The 6,791-nt window shown below is 38.9% G+C and overlaps 1 pseudogene; it reads right to left on the minus strand.

Moving 5' to 3' along the window:
* Positions 1–4,685: 4,685 nt before the first annotated feature.
* LOC126949693 (60S ribosomal protein L18-like) lies at positions 4,686–5,229 on the minus strand (annotated as a pseudogene).
* Between the last annotated feature and the right edge of the window lie 1,562 nt (positions 5,230–6,791).

Genomic DNA, 6,791 nt, shown 5'->3' on the forward strand with positions numbered 1-6,791 from the left:
CCATTGCTCTTCGGCAAGCATCCTATCTCTTACAATCCCTGTGTCTCAGCCACAGGTGTTGGATGTAGCCCAAGTTGAGAATCCCAGCTGTTTCACAGGGGCTGTGGCAAGTTGACAGCTGCTTTATGACCAGAGCTTGAAATTGAGGCCAATAAACTTAGCACACAAGGACCTGAAGTCCGGTTTGCGGAGACAAGGCCACCATCATGTGGAACCTGACGGAACTGCAGTAAGATTCACGTTCCCATTGCACGGCGAAGACTCAAATGACCTAAGTCATCAGCGCATCCCCACGGGGACAACACTTCAAGAATGCCTAATTAACATACCAAAGAAACGTGCAAAAAACTTGGAGATCCAGAGAAGGTTCAGAGAAGGCCAATTCCTACTTCAAAAGAAACAAAAGACAGACTGAAAGAGCTAAATCATGCATGGTCAAAATCAATAAAATCATAAAATGTAAAATGAGGACTTACACAAATCTGCCTGCTGAAACCAAGGCTCACTGAATAAGAGTTCACATATAATACTGGGTTAAATCTATGATTTTGATTGGAAAACTTTTTAAAAATCCTTATTGTAAGATGAGATAGATTTTAAAATAAAGTACTATAGCATGATGAGTTTATCTTTTTGAAGAATGGGCCAGTATAGTAAATTATTAGGAAGGTTTGAAATGACAAGATGTATTTTGGATGGCAAATTGCTTTGGCAATATTAAGGAATTTAGACTCTTTCTGTGACAGTTCTATATAGTCTGTCTTCTGGTTTCATAACACCGTACACGTGTAACACAATGAGAAAGTTTCAAAATATTCAAACATATAAAAGATAGGCATGTATTATTGTGAAGTTGATAAAATGGTCAGGATGTATCTGTTGATGAAAATGAAAGACCAACATGTAATCATGTAATATTAAAAAACATGGTGCCAGCGAGGCGCGGTGGCTCACGCCTATAATCCCAGCACTTTGGAAGACCGAGGCAGGCGGATCACGAGGTCAGGAGATCGAGACCATCCTGGCTAATACAGTGAAACCCCTTCTTTACTAAAAATACAGAAAATTAGCCGGGCGTGGTGGCGGATGCCTGTAGTCGCAGCTACTCGGGAGGCTGAGGCAGGAGAATGGTGTGAACCCGGGAGGTGGAGCTTGCAGTGAGCTGAGATCACGCCACTGCACTCCAGCCTGGGCCACAGAGCGAGACTCCATCTCAAAAAAAAACAAAAAACAAAAACAAAAACAAAAAAAACATAGTACCACAAAGGATATTAGCATGTTTTCACTATATCTTCCACTGAAAGACCCGTGTCTTCCTTTCCCAGAAACAAGATCCCCAAACACATGACATTTGCTCCCTGAAAACTTCAGGGTATATTATTAGCCCTATGTTTTCTGAGCCTGTAGAAAAGATGATGTGAGCAGAAGCCAATATGGATTAATTAATTAAAATATGTAAGAACAAATTATCCTGTTTTGAAGGGGTTGACATGTAGGGTATGATGATTTCTACACAGCATTTAACTAAAGGTTACTCTTGTTTCTTGGCTAATAATATGGCGAAGTATTGTCTGGATTACTGTCCTACATATTTGAGCAATTTTTCCAGAGAAGTTTAGTTCTTTTTGTATTCAGGGGCATTTCTAACAGAATATTTGTAACCTCTCTGATTTATCTTATCCTTTAAATATTATAAAAATGACATGACTTAATGCTTAGAAAACATGGTTATCAAATTTGCAGATGACATAAAATTCAGAGACTAGCTAATATGATAGATGTCACAATCAAATTTTAAAATGATTGTGCAGGCTTAATAAAAAAAAGATGACATTTAACAAAGATAAATGATCTGGCATTTTAGTTAAAACAATACATTTTATAACCAGATTGGGAAGACCTTTCTTTGAAGAAATTTATATAAAAATAATCTGAAACTTTTATTTATCACAAAATACAAGTTTGGTAACGCCCACACAATTTTAGTTTACTAAGATGGATTTCTGGGGTCCAAACCAAATTTGGTGATAATCCCCCGAACTCTGTGTTTAACTGACAACACTGTGTTAATTTCAGGGCCGCAATTTGAGAGAGAAACTGACAAATTAAATGGTATACGGATAAAGAATGTTGAGATTTATAGTGCTGTAGAAGCCACTTATAAAAAGATGCATTTAAAGAAAATGTAGTTATTTTCAGGACAGCATAGTGTTTATGTTCATAAATTATGAAATAAAAGAGATCTCAGTTTAAGTCCCAGAAGAGCCATTAACCCTGGTAATCTGACCTTGGGCAAGGTGTTTAATGTTTTTCAGCCTCAGTTTCTGCATCTGTAAATTGTTTATAGTAATGATGACAAAGAGGATATATGCTAGCAGAAGTTAGATTTTAAAGAGAGACAGCAAAGTAGATATATTCCATTTAGCTTTGTATGATAAAACCACTGGAGGAAAGGGAATTTTGTTGAGTATATTGTAATAATTTCAATTACCCAATTGAGTAGTTGAGTTAACCCATTAAATTACACAAATTATCTGTATAGGTAATGAGCTCTTGGCCACTGAAGCTATTCAAAGCTGTCTCAGTTAAGAGCTTGTAGGGGATTTCTGCTGTTAGTTGTAGGTTGGAGGATACCTATGACAATATTTATGGCCAGTAATTGTCATGAGGAAGTTGCACAACCAAGAGACAAGCAGGTGACCTGCTTCTGAGTCTCTGGGTCTAATGAAAATAGACACACACCTTCAAACAATTACATTAAAATGTGTTAAGGAATAAGCGTGGAGCACTAAAACAGAACAAAGGAAGAGCACCTGTGATAGCCACAGTTTACATGTCTGGTAGGATTTCCTTAGCTCCATTGCTCATTTTTGTTCTTATTTGAAATGTCACCCTTTAGAATGAAAACAACAGAAAACCTTCAAAGTATTTATTGTCCTGCAACACATTCTCTTCTCCCAAATCTTATTCTAGTATTCTGTACATTTCTTTCTCCCCCAAACCCTTCCTGGGTTCTTCCTCTTTAAGTTTCCCCATCTCATATTCATAAAGAAGTAGAAGGGACAACAAAAATGCAAAAATTCTTCCCTACATCCTGTTTTCTCTCAAGGCCTTCATTTTTCCTTAATAGACCAAATGTCATTGTTTGCTTAGGAGTAGGAAACAGCCATTTTGGACCTATAATGGAGATCTCAAGTCTTCTCTTTTGCCAACAGTTTTTTTTTCTAGTTATGTGACATTAATATAGTTTTATTTTCCTGGCTGATTTCTAAGCTTACATATTGACTGGACTTGAATGTTCTACAGCTGCTTTGCTTCTTTGGAAAACATACAACCAGTTTTCTAGCTTTATTCCCAGGTTGTATTGGTATCTAGTCCTATGCTGTCTCTCAGACTGCTACTTCTCTAGGTGTTCAGTCACCTAGAGACTGCACCATAGGGGCTGCACCATAACATTCCATTTTGGTAGGGGCTGCACCATAACATTCCATTTTGGAAGGGACAGAGGGAAATTATCTGTTTCTCTTAATGTAACCATTCAGTTTATTGTTTTGGGGGGATATTTGTGAAGAGGGGTGACTTGGCTGCTGATATCTCTCTCTGTAAAAAACATATTTCTAGCAGTTGAGAGCACCCTGCATTAGGATACAAAACAAGAGAAGCTCACCTCTTTGTACACCAAGTGGAATTGCTACAGACTTAGGATGCTGCTGCTTAAAACAGATTTTTACCTAAGCCATATCATATCTTGTTTTTCCCTTCTTCCTTTGACTGCTGAATCCATTCCACATTCAGTGTACAGATTGACTTGGTAATAAAGATAGATAATCAATCACTAAGCTGGCAGAAAGACAGGGAAGGCATCCCAACAGAGCCATCTGATCCCTGAGGAGAGAAGGATGTATGGAAGCTGGTGGCTGGCCAGAAAGAAACATTCCCTTGAGCATGCAACAGTTAGGGACATTTTTCTCTTTCTACAGTTCATATCATCAGTTTACATTTGAATCCTTGAAGTATTACAAGAGTTCCCGAGCAGTAATTTACCTTCCAGATGTTTTGGTTATTTTTGTTTCAATCTTGGTTTAATTTCTAGATTTATTTTCTAAGTTATCAAAGCTTATTGCATGATAATGTCTGCATTTTGCAATTTATCGAGGCTTTTTTTTTTTGCATAAGAGGTGTGATTTTTTTTTGTATGATCGGTCTTTGCCAACATACCAAGGACTCTTAAATAAGTGTTCCTTAATTTTCATTACTTAATATGACTAAAGGAGATGGGTAGTGCGAAGAGGAATTGGATAATTTTAAGCCATGGCTAACAAAACAACCATAGCCAAATTGAATGATTCTGTAGGTGTATTAACCAGTTTACAGAATAACATAACTAAAACAGCATAAACCTGGGGAAGAAATCCTACAGTCCTTTTAGTTTCTGAATTCTCCTTGTTTCTCTAGTTAATTCACCTGGAGTTTCCGAATACACAGTTTTACTGCAATCAAATGGCTATTGAGTTTGCTTTGTTGTTTCCTGACACTATAGCAGTACTGCAAGTAAAATCAGATTTTGTTGTTTTAAACACAGCTAGATTTTCTATTTTTAACCTTTTCTCTTTCCCTCTCTCTCTCTTTCTTTTTCTTTCTTTTTTCAGCATCCAAAATCTTTAGTAAGAGGATAGGATCTAGAGTCAGTTCTTGTAGCCTCGGCTGGCCAGTCGGCCTCGGGCGCGCTCGAACTTCCGGCTCTTGGAGCGGATGTATGGTTTGGTGCGGCTGTGTGGTGTTTCCGGGGCCTTGCCAAAATGCCGGTACACCTCTGGGCCCTTGCGAGGACCAGAGAGCAGGACGGTGCCACAGCCTTTGGGGAAGTCCGGGGCCAGCTGGTCGAAATTGAGGATCTTGCGCCCGGCCCTGAGGATGCCGCATGCGCAGTGCACACACCTTCAGTTTGGCCACCTCCAGATCCCGTACGTCATCCGACCCCACAACCACAGCGTTTCTGTTTTCCCGGCCAGGAAGCTGTATCTTCCGGATCATCTGGGAAAGGACAGAGGTGGTCTGTTGGTGCGATTCATAAACAACCTCTTCAGCACAACCTGGTTGAATGTGGAGTTGTTTCATCTGGCCAGAAACCTGTACAGCTTGACCAACAGCCTCAGGTAGACCAATATCCTGGTTCTTGGGCTCCTTGTGCCGAACCTTTCGGTCCTTGGGGCGGATGTCAACCCCCATGATGGCGCCTTCTGTTTTGTGTGTTGTTATTTTTTCCCTTGAGCGCGGATAGGAGTTTCTCTTTTGCCCTGTAACTGAAAGAAAAAAGTTACATAGATTTAAGTGTGGATTTCTTTTCACTGAGTTAATCTGGCATGTAATGATCCCACCTCATTTTTACATTCTTTTTTTAATGTTTTATTTTTAATTATTATGGGTACATAGTAGGTATATATATTTATGTGGTACATGTGATGTTTTGATGTAGGCATACAGGGTATAAAAATCACATCAGGATAATTGGGGCAACCATCACCTCAAGTATTTATCATTTCTTTGTGATAGGAACATTCTAGTTCTACTCCTTTAGGTATTTATAAATATATAGTAAATTACTGTTGACTGTAGTCACTCAGTTGTGCTACCAAATACTATCTAACTATATTTTTGGACTCAATAATCATCCCCACTCCCCTAGTCCTCTCCCACTACTACCCTTTCCAACCTTTGGTAACTATCATTCTACTCTCTATCTCCATGAGTTCGGTTGTTTCAGTTTTTAGCTCCCACAAATAAGTGAGAACATGTGAAGTTTGTGTTTCTGTGCCTGGTTTTTTTCACTTCACACAGTGTCCTCTAGCCTCATCCATGTTGTTGCAAATAACAGGATTTTATTCTTTTTATTGCTGAACAATATTCCATTGTGGATAAATACTACATTTTGTTTATCCATTCATCTGTTGATGGACACTAAAGTTGATTCCAAATCTTGGCTGTTGTAAAGAGTGCTGCAATGAACATGAGAGTGCAGGTATCCCTTCAATATATTGATTTTATTTTTGGGGGATATATACCTAGAAGTGAGAATCCTGGATCAAGCGATAGTTCTATTTTTAGTTGTTTTGAGGAACCTCCATAGTGTTCTCCACAGATAACATATATGGTTTTTGTTGTTGTTGTTGTTGTTTTGAAACAGAGTTTCACTCTTTCACCCAGGCTGGAGTGCAGTGGTGTGATCTCGGCTCACTGCAAGCTCTGCCCCCCAGGTTCAAGCGATTCTCCTGCCTCAGCCTCCAGAGTAGCTGGGATTATAGGGGCCTGCCGCCACGCCCTGCTAATTTTTGTGTTTTTAGTAGAGATGGGGTTTCACCAGTTGGCCAGGCTGGTCTCAAACTCCTGACCTCAGGTGATCTACCCACCTCTGCTTCCCAAAGTGCTAGGATTACAGGTGTGAGCCACCACACCCGGCCAGATTTTTGTTTCTAATTGTTTGTTTGATTTTTAGCTAAGGAAATAGCAATTGTGTTTTTTTATTATTGTTTTAGATTCCATTCTTTTTTGCTTATTGAGGAACAACTGTTACACTGAGTTCGCGTCTTTCTTATTTCTTTTCATTATCTATTGTGTTCTTCATTGTTTTCTCTTTCCCTCTAGCTTATGGGAAACTTGTCAAGTTTGACCAATATGTCACCAACTCAATATTCTACAATGCCAATTCTGCTGCTTATTGCTTCCAAAGATTGATATTTGTCCTTTCAGCTGTGTTTTCAATTTCTATGAAATTATTTCTTATCCCATCTGTC

The sequence above is a fragment of the Macaca thibetana genome, chromosome 3, assembly GCF_024542745.1.
Source record: "Macaca thibetana thibetana isolate TM-01 chromosome 3, ASM2454274v1, whole genome shotgun sequence".
In the NCBI taxonomy this organism is placed as follows: Eukaryota; Metazoa; Chordata; class Mammalia; order Primates; family Cercopithecidae; genus Macaca; species Macaca thibetana.